Raw genomic sequence first — 20,510 nt, forward strand, 5'->3', positions numbered from 1 at the left:
AGAGACAGAGAGAGAGAAAGAGAGAGAGAGGCAGAGACCCAGGCAGAGGGAGAAACAGGCTCCATGCAAGGAGCCCACTGTGGGACTTAATCCCAGATCCTGGGATCACCCCCTGAGCCAAAGGCAGATGCATCCCAGGCTTTTTGAAATATTAAAAGGAGGCATCCTGTGGCTCTGGGCCCCTGGGAACCACTTGTCTCTAACCTGCCATTGGAAGACACCAGATTCTGTGCTTTTAAATAACAGGAGAGGGAGATGTGATTGTTCTATTCATGAGAAAGCATTATCTTGAGTCAGAAATCCTTTCATATGCCAGTCTAAATCCCTCCCACTCCAGTGTAAACCCATTTCCTCCCCTGGCCTCATGAGAAATGGGAACAGCTGCTGGTCGTCTTTTAACAACCCTTGTGACCCAAGGCCGGTTCGTCTTTATTGTCCGTACACCACACAGTAAGCCATGTTGGGCAAATTCCTGGTGAACTGTAGGTTTGTTATCTCAGTTCCCATTTCCCAAGATGTTTTCAGGTTCACTTTTTGTTATGAAAGTAGGGGTTCGATTCTGGGGATCCAGATGCTCAAACTCCAGGCTTGGAAAGGATCTCACAGGATGGATGGCTCATATCCTTCATGTAGCACCAGCCTGGGGAAGAATGAAAATCTGACATCAGGGTAACTGACACTAGTATCTGTTGCTGCATATTCTAGTTGCATTTAGTACTTCTGCAAATGCTTGCCTCGGGTCACAGTCCTATTACCAGCTGGGGTCAAAATACACTAGATGAAGGATTCATATTTCCATCTAATTCATTATTATGATGGCTTTTACGAAGCATCTGGAATTGGGCATACTAGGGAAATTCCTAGAAAATCCATTCCATGTAATGACAAAACTGTTTTCGGTTGATCAATCACATTGCACTCAATCAGGGAATTACAGTTCTCATCAATTCCACTTTTAATGTCCCACTAACAAAAATATAGATATAAAAATAACATTTGACCCTATTCTTACAGAATCCCAGGGGGAACTCCAGAAAGGGATTTGAACTATCTCCCTATACCCCCAAATAATCCCAAATCCATGTTTTCCAGACAAAATCCTTTTCCTTTCTTGTGTTGCTTTGGATCTCCAGGTTTCAAACATCAAATAATGGTTTTAACAAGACAGAGAATAAATTTTGATCTTTTATGAAACTACTTAATAGAATCAACATCCCAAATCTATTTGCTTGCTCCTTAGGGAAACCAAAACAAAATAAGTACTCCCCAAATGCATACATTCTAATTTCTAGGAAAAAAGAAAATAAAAAAAGAAATAAATCACCCAGAGTTAACATCAGTGGCATTAACTTCAGTCAACCCAGATTCTTTAAAGTCAAGTTTCTGATAAGAGCTATATACATCCAAGGGCAGCTGATAAATCAGTTCTTTTAAAAAGCTTTTAGAACAAAGCTGCCCTTTGTTCCACAACCTTAAATTTTTATGACAATTCTCAATATTTTTTGCCACTTTTTATTTCCCTTTGGCTTCTGAGCCTCCACAAAAAGCTTTCTATAGTCATTATCTTTTACTATTAGAATAAATATCAACTGGAAGACATCTGCAGAAAACAGAAGCTAAAAGTTGGCTTTCCTATTGGGAAAAGTGACTTCCTGAAAACCAGAATTCAGAATGGAAATCCAGTGAATTCAACTTGACTGAATTTTCTAAACCACCTACACACCTCCCACAAACATTTTTTTTAATTTCATTTTTAAAATTTAAATTCTAGTTAAAATATATGGTAAAATTGGTTTCAGGTGTAGAATTTAGTGATTCATCACTTACATATAACAGCCAGTGCTCATCACAAGTGCCCTCCCTCATCCCCATCACTCATTTAACCTATTCTGTCCCCTCCCCACCTCCCTCTAGCAACACTCAGCCTGTTCTCTAGAGTTAAGAGTGTCCTATGGTTTGCTTCCATCTCTCATTTTTCCTTCTCTTATTCTATGTTCATTTATTTTGTTTCTTAAATTCCACATATGAGTGAAATCGTGTGGTATTTTCCTTTTCTGACTTATTTCACTTTAGTTCCGTCCACATCATTGCAAATGACAAAATGTCATTTTTTTGATAGCTAAGTAATATTCCATTGTATATATACACCACATCTTATTTATCCATTCATCAGTCAACGGACATTTGTAGTCTCTCCATAGTTTGGCTATTGTTGATAATGCTGCTGTAAACATCAGAGTACATGTGTCCCTTCAAATCAGTATTTTCGTGGCCTTCCCACAAACATTTTAAAGGGGTAAAACACAAGTCTGTTTACATTACTAATTCCATCTAATCACAAAAAGAAAGTTTATGTTACGAGTGTTTTTATTGAAAATTAGTAACTTCACTTCTGCTACCAAGTAAACTGAAACAAGGTTAACTACCTTCATTCATATATAATTTTCAGATGCCACAGTGAGATAAGCCCCAGAGAATGGGTACTTGAAATAGGAAACTTTCTCCTTCCATGACAGCGGTGGATTGAATGATGCCTCTTCATCCCAAATATATCCATGTCATATCCAGGGAATCTGTAAATGTGAACTTATTTGTAAAGAGTCTTTGTAGATGTAGTTAAGAGGAAGTCAACCTGGATTATTTGGGTGGGCCCTAAATCCAATGATGAGTGTCTTTAGAAGAGACATGCAGAGGAAAGGCACATGGACAGAAGAGAAGGTGGCCATATGAAGACAGAAGCAGAGATTGGAGTTATTTAGCCCAAAGCCAGACACTTAGAGGAGAAGGTGATGTGACTATGGAGGCAAAGACAGGAGTGATGTGGTCACAAGCCAAGAAACACTTGGAGCTACCAGAAATGAGAAGAGGCAAGAAACTGAATCTCTCATAGAGCCTTCAGAAGAAACTCATCCCTGCTGACACTTGATTTTGGACTTCTGGCTTCCAGAACTGTGAGAGGAAAAATTTCTGTTGTTTTAAGCTACCAAGTTTATGGTCATTTGTTGCAGCAGCCACAGGAAATTAATAAGATGATTTTTTAAAACTGACCATTGTAATAACCAAATTTAATTGTACAGCCAAATCTATACAAATTTGTCCATCAATCAGGTAAGTGAATAGGTGACAGGTAAAAATAAAAAGATTCAGTTGCAGTTTAGTCATTCATAAAACAAATATTTATTCAACTCTTATGAGCCAATCTGCAGGGATAAAATTGTGAGTGAAAATTAATATAGTCCCTGGGCAGCCCAGGGTGGCTCGGTGGTTTAGCACTGCCTTCAGCCTAGGGTGTGATCCTGGAGACCCGGGATCGAGACCCACGTTGGGCTCTCTGCATGGAGCCTGCTTTTGTCTCTGCCTGCCTCTCTCTCTCTCTCTCTCTCTCTCTCTCTGTGTGTCTCTCATGGATACATAAATAAAATCTTTTAAAAAAAGAAAATTAATATAGTCCCTGCCCTCCCCAACTTAACAGACCAGTGTGGAGAGACACAGACATCCAATGAATAATTACATAATCAAATGGGAAACTCAGACCATGGAGAGTATTTCAGAGAGACATCACATGGTTGGCTGTATCATTACTGTGCTTATTACATCCTTGTTGGGCAACTACATCCTGGTTACTACCATTTGTGCACTCTCTCAACTGTAAAGTATCTTTACCAGTGAGAGAAATTGCCTTACACATAAATCCTCAAGTTTCTTGAAAGAACTGTCTCCACTCATTGTCTCCAAACTTGCCCCTGCCACTCCATGGACTGCTGTCAGAAGTACTGTATATCTAAAGATTTTTTTAAAGGTTTTATTTATTCATGAAAGACACACACAGAGAGAGAGAGAGGCAGAGACATAGGCAGAGGGAGAAGCAGACTCCCTACAAGGAGCTCAATGTGGGACTCTATCCCACAACCCTGGGGTCTTGACCTGAGCCAAAGGCAGACACGCAACCACTGAGCTACCCAGGTGCCCAGAACTACCGGCTATCTAGGTCACTCCACAGAAACTGCTCTCTGGGGCAATGTGATAGGCACTTCCTGGAGATAATACAATGCCATCAAGAGAGCCTGAGCTTTGATTTCGGTTCACATCCAAGTTCTACCACTTCATAAACTCTTGTGCTACTGGGCACGTCTCTTGATCTTACAGAATCTGTTTTCTTCTCAGTGCAGTTTTTTTCAGGTTGTAAGAATGAAGGGCCATCACAAAGGACGCCATATAGTTTCTGACACTTAGTAGTAACACAGTGAATAGAATGATCTCATTTGCCATGTGTGTAGCATTGACCAACGTGGATCTCTCCTTCTTCCAGGCTCAAGGGAGCCTTTCCCTGGGACTCCTCCACTATTTCCTGTCACTGTCTCCTGCTCAGTTTTTCTCAGTCACTTTTGGGGGAATCTCTTCTCCCCATACTTCCAATATTGGGTTCTCTAGGATTGCAGTCTTATTCTCACTTTTTTCCTCTTCTTCTTCTCCTTGTAAAAATATTTATTTATTTATTTATTTATTTATTTATTTATTTATTTAAGAGCTAAAGAGGGAAAGAGAGTGAGAAGGGGAGAGGGAGAAGGAGACTCCCTGCAGAGCAGGGAGCCTTACGCAGGGCTCAATCCCAGGATCCTGAGATCATGACCTGAGCCAAAAGCAGACACTTAACCAACTGAGCCACCTAGGTGCCCCTCATTTTTTCTTCTTCTACACACTAGACTATTTGATCAACTCTGTGGCTTCAAATATGCTATATACATGATAGTTTATATATACATAGATACAACATATATGTATATATACATACAGAAACACACATATACACATATATTTGGTCATATATATTATAATAGATTTGATCCATATATATGTAACATATATGAGAATACATCTTGATCCTGAATACAAATCCATATATATATATATTCATCTATCTCCTCGGTATTTTCACTGAGATATCTCACTAGAAGTTCAAACTCAACTCAACATACCCATAACTAAATTCATGCTCTTCCCCCAATCCAGCTTCTCCTCTTTTGCCTATATGAAGGAATGTGTCACCCAAGCCAGAAGCCTGAAGACCACTGTATACTTCTTCTCCTTCACATCTAGTTGCCAAGTCTTAATCCTTCTAAGTTTTCCTGACATGCATCTTATCTCCTTCTCCCTGCCCCTGTCTTATTCAAACTCCTATTATTTCTTCACATGGATCCCTGAAATGGCCTCTTAAAGCAACTCCTTGCTCTCAGCCCCTCCTTATAACCCCCATCTCAAATCTGTCATGCCTCCAGTCCCTCTCCAACACAGTCACCAGGGTAATCATTCATAAATGCAAATAGGATTTGTAATCAAACATAATTCATACTCACCCCCAGCTGAAACTTTCCTGGGTTTACTATTAACCTCCCTCACAAAAGCTAAAGCTTTTATCAAAGCAAGCATATAAGGCACTTTTAGTGCTCTAAAGAATGTTAGTTTTGCTATGTTTTTTCATTTCCCTATATATTTATAATAGAGAGATTTTAATATTTGACAAAAATTTAAAGGTCATAGAACAATCATAATTTCTTTCCACTGAATATTAACACTGCTTTGTATGATTTCAGCTCAGTCATTTGATAGATCCAGACAAAGCAAGGACTGCCTATAAACATCATTGACTTGACCATGCTTGCTTTTTCTTGATAATTAAGTAAGAGTCACTAATGATTTGAATAACTAGGCAATATAAAATATGTGATGGTAAATATGGAAAATTAATGAAATTAAAGTATTCAGCAGTGTAATCACATGCTGTCTATCCAAGTAGCAAGTCATAGCATGTGAAAAATATCCTGACATTTTTAAATGTCAGGACATAGACAATCATTGTCTAGCTCTTGTAGAATTCTGAAGGTTCAATAAGAAGGTTGAGGGTGTTCTTGACATCTTCCCTAGCTACTAAATGTAAAGATTCTTTGTCAATGAGTAGATGACATTAGGTGGCATATAAACAGAGACCTTTCTTAGAGGTACAAGTTAGAAATCCTTTCAGGGCCTTTTGTTACTGTCAAGATGGTAAATACACTGTTATCTCCCTCCTTAAAAATCAAACCTGGAGCAACTACAGAAGCTAAAGAGAAGCATGGGTGCCAGGACTAGAGAAACAATAGGAATGACTGCAAGAGAAGACCATGGTATCCTCTTGCTGAAACTATAGGTTGTCTTGAGCCCATGTCTGTGGGACCTGGGCAACTGCAGCCTGGAGCAAGTGGGAGCCAGAGTGGTGTGGAAAGGACACACTGGAGGAAATCACTTAATTTTCTCTTACATCATGCTACATTGGGTTGGTGCAGTCATTGCCCATCCATTCCCTAGAAACGGGCAAAAACAGCCCAGGCACCAGTACTGATGTCCTTTGATCCTAGCACAGTTCAAAAGCCCTGCGTGTGTGAACAGTTAATGAAAGTGGTAGTGTGTGCCAACCAAGTATGTGCCCTGGGGTCCTAATTCTCCAGTGCCCTTCTATCCAAACTAGCGTGGCTTGTAGAACACCACCTAAGGATGCTACCTCTTCCTTTTTTTTTTTTTTTTTTTTTTTTTATGCTACCTCTTCCTAATGCTGAGTCCTCCTATGTGTGGAAAGGTAAGATCCTGTCCAGGAGAGTTTCTTGGTACAGTGGCAGCAACAGGAACCATCAATAGCATATCTGGGCTTCTCCTCCTTAAGGTTCATTCTCACCCATTTGTTTGAGCTCAACAGAACTGATACAATTCCGGGCATGGAGTTCAGTTCCTTCCCTGTACAGGTTTTTTTTTTTTCTGGCTGAGTGCCTGATACTGCAGGGAATATTATAAATCCAAATAATTCAGAAGACAAAAAATGAAACATATGCCACTGAAGCAAAAATCAAATGTGCTAGATTTATTTACTATATTGTAATACATAGCAAAGAGAAAGAGGGAAGATTCTAAAAGTTTACAGAGGGAAATGATATTTCATCAACAAAAGAACAAAAATTGTAATACATTTACCAACAGCAATACTAGATGCATAATAGAGTACAATTTTTACTAGATTAAGGGAAAATAGTGTTTCCCAGAATTTGATATCAAGTTAAAATATCACTAAAATGTGAGGATATAATAAAAATATTCAACAACACCATCAGGGCTCAGAAGATTTTCTACACAAAGATCCACCTTGAAAATATTCTTACATAAAGTATTCAAATAATATGAGGAGAAAAATTTAGTAGATACTACATGAATAAATCTAAAAAAAATGACTTACAGAGTTTATCATATATTGACAAGAAGAAGCACAACAGTGACAAGTAAGAACCAAAATAACAAAAGACAGTCTATCTATTAACAACCTGTAAATTAAATTCTAGACAATATCATTATGATATGCCACTGGAGGAGACAATGTTCCAGGTTATCTTTTTGAACTTGATGAGCTTAAGAATTCAATAAAAGTGACTAAAAGTGAATATGAATTTGAGAATAACTCCCACAAGGACAAAATTGGAAAGTATAAATTTTAAGACTATAGAGGAACACTTGAATATGTGTTTTATGTTTTATGGAAAACATAAAAAATAAAGAGAAAGAGAAAGAAAAAAGAAAGAAAGTGAGTAAAGGGAAAATACTTAAAAAGACAAAAGAAATCAATCTAAATATAAAGTAATTACAATAAATACATAAGGGTTCAGTTCACCAATTAAGAGACAGTAGTTCTAAAAAAAAAAAAAGAGAGAGAGAGAGAGAGTAGTTCTCAGACTGGTTTAAAAAATAATACCCAACAATATAGAAAGGATACATTTAAAACAAAAGACGGGGCAGCCCCGGTGGCACAGCGGTTTAGCGCCGCCTGCAGCCCGGGGCATGATCCTGGAGACCCTGGATCGAGTCCCACATCGGGCTCCCTGCATGGAGCCTGCTTCTCCCTCTGCCTGTGTCTCTGCCTCTCTCTCCCTCTGTGTCTCTCTCATGAGTGGATAAATAAAACCTTTTAAAAAATAAAAAATAAAAAAATAAAACGAAAGACAGAGCTTGAAAGTAAAAGTAAGGAAAAAGCTTGGCCTCGCAAATACGGATCAAAAGACACCAATTGGAGCAATCTTAACACAGAACACAGTGTGTGAGATGAAGGTGAATTTTATAGACTGGGGAAAAAAAGGAATATATATCATCATAAACATTTGTGGACCTAACAAAAGAGCCTCAAAACAGAAAAAAGAAAAGCTAACAGAACTTCATGTATAAAATAATCTGCAATTATAGCTAAGGATTTTAGCACATCCCTTTCACAAACTAATGAATCAAGTGACCAGAAGTTAAGCAGAGATGCCAGGGATATGAGCAATGCAATTAATAAGCTTAAGTCATTAGACATATATAAAACTCTATAAAAAATGGAAAATATACATGGAATACTTAACAAAAGTAAACCAGGGGCGCCTGGGTGGCTCATCCAGTTAAGCATCCGACTTGATTTCTGCTCAGGTCATGGTCTCAGGGTTGTGAGTTTGAGCCCCATGTTGGGTTCTGCACTGAGTGTGGATCCTGCTTAAGATTCTCTCTCTCCCTCTCCTTCTGCCCTCCCCCAAAGAAAACCATGTATTAACTGCATAATGGACTCTAAATTTAGGCCTAAATAAATTCTAAATGATAAGTAATAATTTGCTTTTGTTTCTTATAATATAATAAAATTACATTAGGAATAAAACAATAGATGTAAAAGTTTTAAAAATTATTTATTTTATAATAAAGATTTCATTTATTTATTAGAGAAAGAGAGAGAGAGAGAAGGCCCGCGTGTGCACATGAGTGGGGGGAAGAGCAGAGGGGGAGGAAGAGGGAGAAGGAACTTTCCTGCTCAGCTTGAGAGGGAGCTTGATCTCAGAATCCTGATATGATCTGAGCCAAAGGCAGATGCTTAACTAACTTAGCCACGCAGGTGCCCCATAAATAAAAAAATCTTAGAAACGAAATAAAATATTTCTAAATAACCTTTGCAACAAAATGGAAATCACATAGAAAATTAATGGCAGAGAGGTTTCATCACTAACAATCAGCTTTTTCTATCAAATTCCAAGCCTGACCGAAAATAAATTCCTACTTCTCTGGATTTACCAGATCATAATTAGTTTATGAAACTGGGTGAAATTTTCAAAATCTATAGCAAATAGTCTCCTTTTAGTAGGGATGATATACAAAAGTTGTATCTTCCTGCCAACCTACTTTGAAAAAGATCAGACCAGTGTTGTTAATACATTACAATACATTGTAATCTAGTTCCCAAAAGAACATTTAGAACCTTTCCCTTTCTTTGTTTTTTTTATAGAAATCTCTAGCTCTTGATGATTCAATACAATATTCCAGATAAGGTATAGTCCTGCAGTTCTTATATTACATTAATAATAACAAGTAAAAACTAGTTTTATAAAAAATCAACAACAAAGATGCATGCAATACTTGAGAATTTGGTCACATGTAAAACTCACAAGGACTCTTTTATTCTTTGTGTAGAGAAGCAGTAAAATAATAGCATATAGAGGATGCTAGGTAGGGAATATTATGTAATTTCTAAATATCATTTTTTAAACAAAAGTTAAACTCTAAATAGCATAAAATCCCAGAGACCTATGTTTATTCATTCATCCTTCTAACTTTCCTTTCTTACTTTCATAATCTCCTATGGGGTAAAAGTCACTTTTCTTACACTCAAGTTAATTCTCTAAGGCGTAGATTTAACTTCAAAATACAGTTTAAAACGGTGGACTTGACTGCTGCAAATCCAAAAACGCAGTTTATTGTGTCCTTAGTTTCCATTTGAGATTTTAGCTTCCTGAACCTGAATCTATGGTACCACTTACAGGTTACCAAACCAGGTAAATGGAAGGTCTTGGTTTCACTGGTATCATTAAAAGCAAAGCAAAGACTGGAGACATGTATGATTTCTTGAAAGGCAGTCAGTAGGCTAATTTCGTGACAGCCACATACAAGTATAAACTAGGACCTGCTGTGATTTCCTTCTCAAATAAATACCTGCTGAGAACCATAAATCACCCATATTTTAGTTTGACTAAGTATGTATATTTTTTCCAAAGGCTGATAGGGGTAGCAGAAATAGCTCAACTAGTATCTGAAAGGAACAATTAAACCCAGTGTTAACCTTCTTAATGTACTGTAGACTGTATGTTGGAAGCAAATATCACTAGAATTTATTAACTTTATTGGAATCATTTCTATTTCCAAATTGTAAAGTCTCTGTTTCTTTAACTATAGGTGCCATATCTTAACTATGAGACCTTCCTGGTGGCTTGAAAGAGGTGTTTTTTTTTTATTTTTTTGAATATTCAAGCACCAAGAAGTGATTTCAGTACAGAACCATGAGGAAAAACTGATTTAATGTTATTTTAAATATAAACATATATTAATATAGTATAAGATATACATAAATATATGTGATTTCTTCCTTTTTCACCCAACCCATCCAAAAAACCCTACAAACTATCCACTCTCCAGGGGTTATTTGAGCTTTTAAAAAATGATGTGAGAGAAGAGTCCTTCTCAATTCAACAAAATTATCTGTTGATGGTGGTAATTTGTGATTATCTGTATGGACCACATCTGGGGCTGTCCTGGGTCAAGGAGAGCAAATGATTTCAAACATCGTCCCTAGAGTGGCCTAAAATTCCAAATATAGTCACTTTCTCTCTTTTGAAAGAAAGAAGGTAGATTTTTTCCCTGCTTGCTCCCCCCTTTCCCAAAGAAAGCAGACAGAAGGGTAGGTAGATCCAGGATGTGTCTTTAGGATATTAATAACCAAGTCAAGGCAGGAAGTATGCCCCGAGTTAGATTGCAGAAGATCAAGCCACTTGGGTCTCTCTAGAACACATTCACCCTGGACATGGGTGAGCTGTGGTATGGAACCACTGCCTGTCCTGATGGTGGACAGGGAGCACAGCACAGGTAGGAACAGCCCTTCTTGCCCTGTCTCATCCTGAAGGTCCCATTTAAATCAGTACCCAAGAAAAGGTCATGTTAGGGGAACACTTTCTGGATACTACAGTGCAAGCAAAAGGAACAAATAGAGGATTTGGCTCTTCTTGCTACCATAAATTAGATATCCTCAGTTCAATGACAAGAGGCTAATTCCAGAATGTGTGGCATGCTACTTCCAAGTAAAATTCTTACTGCTCTTTAAAAGAGATGAAGGAGGGGTACCTGGATGGGTCAGTTGGTTAAGATCTGACTCTTGATTTCAGTTTGGGTCATGATCTCAGGGTGATGAGATTGAGCCCTGACTTGGGCTTTATGCTTGGCTTGGAGTGTGCTTAAGATTCTCTTTCTCAGGATGCCTGGGTGGCTTAGCGGTTGAGCATCTCCCTCAGCTCAGGGCATGATCCTGGGGTCCTGGGTTCAAGTCCCGCATTGGGCTCCCTTCGAGGGGCCTGCTTCTCCCTCTGTCTGTGTCTCTGCCTCTCTATGTCTCTCATGAATAAATAAATAAAATCTTAAAAAAAAAAAGATTCTCCCTTTCCTCTGCCCCCTCCCTGCTCACATGTGCATGAATGTGCCCTCTCTCTCTCAATAATTAATTAATCAATTAAAAAAATAAAAGAGACGAAAGTGTACAAATAAACCCAGCTAAAGGATACTTCAGGTTCAAGATTACAAGCCTTTCCGTACAAGCATTTCCTCCTGACATAGATCAGGATGTGGTCAGTCTACCATTGACAGCTGTATAATCAATGATTTTGAAAGCAGGCCTTACATTTTCTTAGAGAAGACAGGGGCCCCATATCCTCCTCTGAGTACACGACACAATTTTCTCAATTCATGTTAATGAAACCCTCCTGGTCTAATTTAGAAAATACATGTGAAATCCATCCCCTCCTATTGTACTGAATTAAGCTCCTTTCAGAATTCCATTCTGCCATTACTTGCCTTAAACTTCTACCTTTCTTTGAATCCCCCTTTGCACTGGAGTAATAGGTTGTCTCCCCCTTATGACAGTTTATGACCTGTTTCCCTTTTCCCCAAGCCATTAAAATTGTGTTATTTTCTTAATATATTCACATATATTCGGGATGTAATAAAACCCCACTGAACTGCCCTTGGAACAAGTTATGCACAGTCTGGTGCAGCTTTATATTCTCAGTTGCCAGTGCTGCCCATGATTTGAAAAGGAAGGGTATAACACAGATTTCAAGGCCAGGTCTTAAGGTAAATGAAAGGAAAGAGTACGACAAGGCATTTATCACCAACATGCAGTATGGGAAGAATGGAAGTGTCTTGCTCAGGAAAACCATGAGGAAAGTTTGAGAGGAGAAGCCAACTGATCCCAGGCAAGGCCCGCCTTCATGTACCATTCCTGTTCTCTCATTGAAACACAGAAAAGGGGTGCTTGGGTGGCTCAGTTGGTTAAGCACCTATCTTTGGCTCAGGTCATGATCCCAGGATACTGTGATTGAGCCCTGCCTTGGGCTCCTGCTCAGTGGGGAGCCTGCTTCTCCCTCTCCCCTTGCCTCCCCCTACCCTGTCTCTCAAATACATAAATACAATCTTTAGAAAAAGAAACATGGAAGAAAACAAAGAGATATCCTTTGTAAATTTAATTTTTTATGTGACAATATTATCTTAATACTTCTATTGCTCAATAAATATGATAAAGTAACTATGAAAACTATTTCTTATTTAATTCTATGGCAAGACAACCTAGAAAATACTCTTCTGAATTTGAACAGCTTGAATTCTCATCAACAAAAAGCCAAACAGGCAAAAGAATTTAGAGTTCTTAGCTTTCATTATTTAAAACGAGCCACTTGGCTTGGTCTATACGCAGTAGTAGAGACTGAGCTAATTTCATGGAACCAGCAAACAGGTTGTATTTGCATGGTATGAAGGGGATGAGTTTTCAGATAAAGTTGCTTAGAGTGGAAATTGAGTATAAGGAACACCTGGCCTGACTCCCAGCCGCACATTAGTTAGAAACTGGAGAAAGAACCACCTTTCAAGCACTAATGAGCCCCAGGTGAAAACGCTGTTAACTAGAAGCCTCCTGTTTTCAAAATTTCGGTGTTTTGATTGATGAGCAAATTGTTTAGGATTCCTAATTTTCCATTACATTAAAACATAACCTTTGTTTTTCCTCCTGACTGAAACATTTTTGTCTCTGGCTACCATAAATGCCTATCATTAGTTACAGAAAAGGCCAGCTTCCATTTGGGGAATCACTGAGCGAGACAGATATACTCACGGCAGTTTGAGTCTACAAAGTGTTTATGATCCACAAAAGTAAAACGAGGAACACTGTGGGGTTTAAGGTGGCTAATTAAGCACATGCTGTTGCATTTTCTTACATTTGCAACATTGCTACATTTGACAACATTTAGAATCTTCCAATGGTTTCAAAGAAATTGCCTGTTTAAATTTGTAATTAAAATGTGATAATGTTCAGTTATTGTCAAATGTCAAGTGCTGAGAACCACCGGCTCTAAAGACAAAGAACCCAAAGTGCAATTCATTGCATAGCATCCTTCGCTCAGCATATATTTATTATGCACACTGTGTTGTGACCTACTAAGAAGTAATAAAAGCATATATAAAGGATTCAGTCATATTCCACATTTTTGAGACCAAAGTTTTATAGACACACGGTAACATTATGAAATTTGGGTGTTTTTTTTTTGTTTGACCATTATTTGTTCAAAAATTATTCATTGAATACCCATGATGTGCACCAGGTAACACAGTAACGAATTAAACAGATATTTCAGGCTCCCAGTGCATGGAGCCTGCTTCTCCCTCTGCCTATGTCTCTGCTGCTCTCTCTCTCTCTGTGACTATCATAAATAAATAAAAATTAAAAAAAAAATAAACAGATATTGTTAGTGCAACATAGAAATTACTATCATGACCAAATATACCAAAAAGGAAATATCCAGCGTACAATGAGAGTATATAGATAGATAGATAGATAGATAGATAGATAGATAGATAGATATTAGATCGATCTAATATTGACAGGAAAATCAGGAAGGACTCACCAATGTTGGTGAGGATGCAGAGAAAGGAGAACCCTCTTACACTGTTGGTGGGAATGCAAGCTGGTATAGCCACTCTGGAAAATAGTTTGGAGGTTCCTCAAAAAGTTGGAAACAGAGCTACCTATGACCCAGCAATTGCACTACTGTGTATTTACCTGAAAGATACAAATGTAGTGATCCGAAGGGGCACCTGCACCCCAAAGTTTATAGCAGCAACATCCACAATAGCCAAACTATGGAAAGATCCCAGATGCCCATTGACAGATGAATGGATAAAGAAGATGTGGCATATATATATACAATGGAATACTACTCAGCCACCAGAAAGGAGGAACACTTATCATTTGCATCGATGTGGATAGAACTGGAGAGTATTATGCTGAGTGAAATAAGTCAATCAGAGAAAGACAATTATCATGTGGTTTCACTCGTATGTGGAATATAGGAAACAGCACAGAAGATCATAGGGGAAGGGAGGGAAAACTGAATGGGACCTCATCAGAGAGGGAAACAAATCATGAGAGACTCTTAACTATAGGAAACAAACTGAGGGTTGCTGAAGGGGAAGTGGGTGGGGGGATGGGGTATTGGGTGATGGGCACTAAGGAGGGCACATGATGTGATGAGCACTGGGTGTTATATGCGACTGATAAATTGTTGAACATTACATCCTAGACTAATGATGTACTATATGTTGACTAATTGAATTTAAATTTTAAAAAAGTATAGAATCATGAACTGTAGAACATCTATCCCGATATTTTGGGGATCTTTCTGTGTCCAGATTTGTGTGGATTCTTAAGAAGTCATGCCAGTCCTGGAGAGTCTAAGCTTCCCATGAAAGAAATATTGTAGGACATTCTCTGTATTTGTAAATTAAATTCTAGTAGCATCTAACCTCACCTTGTCTGTACCTTATACTCCCCCATTCTTCTCAATTCTTTGGCAATCTAATGTTACTTACCATTACAGCAAGGGTAACAACACTAAAAGAGAACCTGAACCAAGAAGGTAAAACAATCCTGGAGAATAGATGTCCTTCTAAAGGGTAATTGTCATTCTAGCCAATTGTTGCCATGTTACAAAGTGGCCCAGCATGACCAGACTGTTTTATTTTTCTAAGGAGGCCAGAAATCTGATTTTTTAATATGAAGTTTAAAAAATGCTTCCAATTAATTAAAATTATTTTTAAATGTGGAAGGTCAACACAATACATCCATGAACTGGAATGGCTTAATTTTAAAACCTCTGCTTTCAGGGGCACCTGGGTGGCTAAGTCAGTTAAGCATCTGCTTTCAGCTCAGGTCATGATCTCAGGGTCCTGGGATGAAGCTCTGTGTTGGGCTCCCAGCTCAATGGGGAGTCTGCTTCTCTCTTTCCCTCTGCCCCTCCCTGCCATGCTCCCGCACCTAGCTCTCTCTCAAAGAAATAAAATCTTTAATGAAACAAAAACAAAAACCCTCTGCTTTCCACCCTTTCTTCTCTGCAGCTCGATGTAGGAGCCAGTTTCTCTCAGACCCAGGCTTCCCTCCAAGCAGTGGTATGCTGGGAAATGTTTGGCTATCAGCTCTCTGTGTTGTAAATCCTTGGACAGGGCAGCCCAGGTGGCTCAGCAGTTTAGCACCGTCTTCAGCCCAGGGTGTGATCCTGGAGACCTGGGATCGAGTCCCACGTCGGGCTCCCTGCATGGGGCCTGCTTCTCCCTCTTCCTGTGTCTCTGCCTCTCTCTCTCTCTCTCTCTCTCTCTGTGTGTGTGTGTGTGTGTGTGTCTCATGAATAAATAAGATATTTTTTAAAAAATCCTTGGACAATTTCAAGCTACCAAAGTGGCATCACTGAACCCAGAGTTGGGAAGAGTACACAGTAGCACATCATACAGATACAACAGATGGCAACGACTTCAAGGTCAAAGAGAAGAGTAAAATAATTGGTAATTGATGAGTTTTAAGTGTTTGTTACCTTTGCTTTTAATACAGTTTCTTTAATTGGAAGTTTATTTAGTTTAGTTTTTAAATAATGCCTGCATTTGACAACTGGCTTATAAAACTTGTGAAATTATCAGCTCTTGTGAGTTGCTACAAGCTGACTCCTCTACACCAGTGCTACCAAAATGCGTTCCAGTTTACCCTACCTGGCTATTTTTGGCCTCAGGCCTCTTCCTCCAGTGAATTAAGTATGAACAGGCAGATCTTTCATGAATTAATATGTGTAAAGCTGTTAGAACAGTGCCTGGCATACATTCAGCATGTTTGCCACTGTTGCTACTCTCATACACCTCACTTTTTCCATATTCTCCTTCCTGTTAATTCGGTGGAGGGAAAAAAAAAAACCAATCCCCAAAAAGGCTAGTCTGGTAAAGGGTATAAAGGTGGGAAAGGGAGGAAAGGAAACTAAGCATTGAAAAAGGTTCTTCTTGGGAATCCCGGGTGGCTCAGCAGTTTAGTACCACCTTCAGCCCAGGGCCTGATCCTGGAGACCTGGCATCGAGTCCCCCATTGGGCTCCCTGCATGGGGCCTGCTTCTCCTTTGCCTGTGTCTCTGCCTCTCTCTCTCTCTCTCTCTCTCTCATGAATAAATAAATAAAATCTTAAAAAAAAAGAAAGAAAGAAAGAAAAAAGGGTCTTCTTGAGGAGGTAGGGGTCAAAGATTGGTGATATCCTAAGTCTGTCTGCATAAGCGGTGCCAGATTGCCCATGACATGAGGGCTGTGTCATAGTACACAATGCATGAGTGGTACCACGGAGCCCACTGTATCGGTGCTGGAGCTGTGACACAGTGTAGTGTGACACAGTGTAGATGGCACATGTTCACACATGAGGACACACAGAGAACATATAGTATGAGTATCATGGCACTGACGTGAGTGCTAATCTGCAGAGTGGATAGGATGGAATGTGAATACCACAGTCTGAGGAGAATCACTCAACAGGTTTACTAAAAAGTAAAACAAACTATGGATCAAAAGTTTAGCTTTGTATCTTTTCAATTTTACACAAAAATTGGCTTTTTCCACATCAATTCAGTTTATTGCTACAGATACACCTAATGGACTATTCCTAAACATCCAGGTTTGGGATTTCAGGGTTACTCTTATTCAGTCTGCTTAGACACATAATTTTAAATTATATTTTCATTTTCTAACATCGATATTTAGAAAGAATGAAATGTTAATCTTAAAAAACTGAAAAAATACAAGAAACAAAGAAATATTTAAAATAACATAAAAATCACCTTTATGACTTTTATGATATTTCTAAGGCTCAATATAATTATCTTGGCAGGGATCCCTGGGTGGCACAGTGGTTTAGAGCCTGCCTTTGGCCCAGGGCGTGATCCTGGAGACCCGGGATCGAATCCCACATCGGGCTCCCGGTGCATGGAGCCTGCTTCTCCCTCTGCCTGTGTCTCTGCCTCTCTCTCTCTCTCTCTCTGTGTGTGTGACTATCATAAATAAATAAAAATTTAAAAAAATAATTATCTTGGCAGTAAGAAAAATTATATTATCACAAACACAATTAGTGAATCAGGACCAGGAATAAGCTGTCTTATAATGTGTGTACATAGAATTTTAGAACATGGATTCTGTTTTGTGTATATGCAATAAACTAAAGCCTTGGTATTTCTTTTATGGGAAAAAAATCTCTTGAACAATAATTCCGTAAAACTGTCAGGCCCTGCCATTTAAAATACTGTCATAAAAATTTGAAAGGATAGTTGGAAGTATTATATTAAATACTTTAGAGAGAATTTTTATCTTAGAATCATGACAATGAAAAGCATGACTGAAATTAAAGCAAACTACAAGAAATGAAATGAGAATGCCATGGCCTAAGTAGGACCATACTTCTTCAACTATGACCAACATTTTTTTTAAAAATGGGAAAAAATATCTGAAACAAATGATTGTAAAATTTGACAAAAGACAAAATAGAAATGTCATTTCTGAAAGAAAGTAAATAAATGAAGTAAACCCTATGGTTATTCAGGCTCTCAGTCTGGGGCAGTTTTTGGCTCCTATGCAGCAAGAGGGTTGCCCAAATGGAACAAGGGTATCTCACTGAATCTGAGACAGTAATTAGAAATCTTGAGGCTGACCCAGCTGGTATTTGAGTGTTAGAGTTTGAAAAAAGAGGATGCTTCATGGAAGAAGTTTCAGAATTCTCCATATTACTCATCTGGCATTGTTGGACAAATGCCAGTATATACATGTGTAGAGTAAAATTCCATAAAGCTGGACAAAAACAACAAGAAGTCATAGGCTGAACAATTCCCCACACTCACACAGAACTGAGAGATGTTCAAATTCTGACATCAGAGCGACTGAACACTCAGGACATTTAATAAAGGCGCCAGAAGGGCCTTGTCCCAGAGTAAAATCTACTCCAAACTTTCTCTAATAATTATTAATAACAAACTTGAAAGGATCAAGTGGATCCACGTAATACATAACTTCATGCCAAAACAGAGTCCATCACTCTTTAAGGAAAAACAACAAAATCAGCATGTAGCAATGTACTATGTACAATGCCTATAAACTGCTTACAGACTGTTAGACTTGTGAAGTACCAGAAAAGTATGACTCATAACCAAAATTAAAATTAGTTAACAGAAACAGACAGGAATAAAAGAAATAATGTATTTTGCAGCAGGGACTTAAAAATAGGCTGCTATAAATATGTTTAAGAATTTAAAAGATAAATATAATATTTATAAAAATTAAAGATAAAAAGTAAACAAACTGTATGTTTAGATATAATATATATGAAATTTAAAAACTAGGTCACTGGATATGAGGAAGAACTTGTGAGGCTCTACAGAAGAAAAAAAAATCTGAGCTTGAAGACATGTAAAAAAAAACTTTCAAATGCAAGCACACAGAAAAAAAAAGACTAAAGAGTTTAGCAAAGCCTCAAAAGTGTGTAGATTGATAATAAATGTACTTGTCTTAGTAAAATAAGCCAGATCCCAAATGCTATATATTGTATTATTACAATATAATAATTATTACAATCCATTAATATGGCAACTTGAAAAGGAGAAAATTATCAGAATGGAAAACAGATTGATGGTTGTTAGGGGTCCATACTGATATAAACAAACAAGCAGATAAATAAATTAATTAAGGAGAAGAAACAACTTATCCTCATAGAATAAAAGTAGACAGAATGAAGGTAATGAATGAAAATAGCTGTAAGGACAATGCAGTAACAATTGCTACAGGCAAGATCTATCAAAGAATGCTAAAATTACTGGACAAAAATTTAAGGAGAAAAAAGATATTTACATAGCTTACAAGTATCTGCCCCCAATTATTTATAAATTATAAAGAGAGAAATAGTAATTCTACAGTGGGAAAACCTGGCAGGTAACACCTAAGTCAAGTCACCAAAATAAGTGTCCTCACTAACAAGAGATGCTGATATTATAAGCCCCCTGGTATAATGCACTGAGAAAAAGCCCATCAACCCCATGGCAGTCTTCCTCAAAAGTAATAACCTCCATCTACTCATGAGAAAAACACCACAAAAAATAAAATGAGGGACATTCTACTGAGCAGTACTGTTGACACTCCTGAATGTCAAGGCTATTAAAGAAAAGGAAAGACAGAGACACTATTGCAGTTTGGAGATGATTGAAGAGGCATGGCAACTTAAGCAGTGTGGGACCCTGCATGGAATCCTGGAACACAACAAGCACACTAGTACAAAAACTGGTGAAATTCAAATGAGTTCTGTAGCTTACCATACAGTGTTGTGCCAAGTTAATTTCTTAGTTTGAGAATTATACCGTTGCAATGTAAGTTGTTTACATTGGAGGAAGATGGGTGAAGCATCTACAGGAACTCTCTCTTATCTTTGCAACTTGTCATAAGTCTAAAATTAGTTCCAAAAAAAGTTTAAACCTACTATAATTATATATATATATTTTTTTTTTGGGGGGAGTCGATTTGCCAAAATATAGTATAACACCCAATGCTCATCCCGTCAAGTGCCCCCCTCAGTATCCATCACCCAGTCACCCAATCCCTGCCCCTACCTCCCCTTCCATTACCCCTTGTTCGTTTCCCAGAGTTAGGAGTCTCTCATGTTTTGTCACCCTCTCTAATTTTTCCCACTCATTTTCTTTACTATAATTAGTATGTTAAAAGTTCTAGTCAAAAAGTTGAACATCAATAAACAGGGAATTTCAACAGACAGATGAAAACTAAGAAAACTAAAAGAAAGAATCGAACAGAAATGATACCATTTTATATATAAAGCTTGCCTTTGAGAAGCCTACTAAACTTGCCACAGTTGGAGGAAGAATCAATGATCTTAAACACAGGTCAATGGAAATTATCCAAACTGAAACAGAAAGAAAAAATAGTAAAAAATAAAGCACAATACAGTATCACAATGTCTGAGACAAAAATCAAATTGTCTAATATACTATCTTTGGAATCCCAAAAGGAGAAAGAGAATAAGGCAGAAGAAATATTTTAAG

At 38.0% G+C, this 20,510-nt stretch overlaps 1 long non-coding RNA gene across 2 annotated transcripts in view; it reads right to left on the bottom strand.

Annotated features, from left to right (window-relative positions):
- Positions 1–396: 396 nt before the first annotated feature.
- The window catches only part of LOC140620274 (uncharacterized), a 117,560-nt gene continuing 97,446 nt past the window's right edge, over positions 397–20,510 (bottom strand). The window contains exon 4 of one of the 2 annotated variants that reach the window (XR_012020053.1): positions 397–640. This is a non-coding gene — a long non-coding RNA (uncharacterized lncRNA). Of the gene's footprint in view, positions 641–20,287; positions 20,372–20,510 lie in introns of those variants that run through there. The other variant, XR_012020054.1, reaches the window with a different exon arrangement.

The sequence above is a fragment of the Canis lupus genome, chromosome 28 (assembly GCF_048164855.1).
Source record: "Canis lupus baileyi chromosome 28, mCanLup2.hap1, whole genome shotgun sequence".
In the NCBI taxonomy this organism is placed as follows: domain Eukaryota; kingdom Metazoa; phylum Chordata; class Mammalia; order Carnivora; family Canidae; genus Canis; species Canis lupus.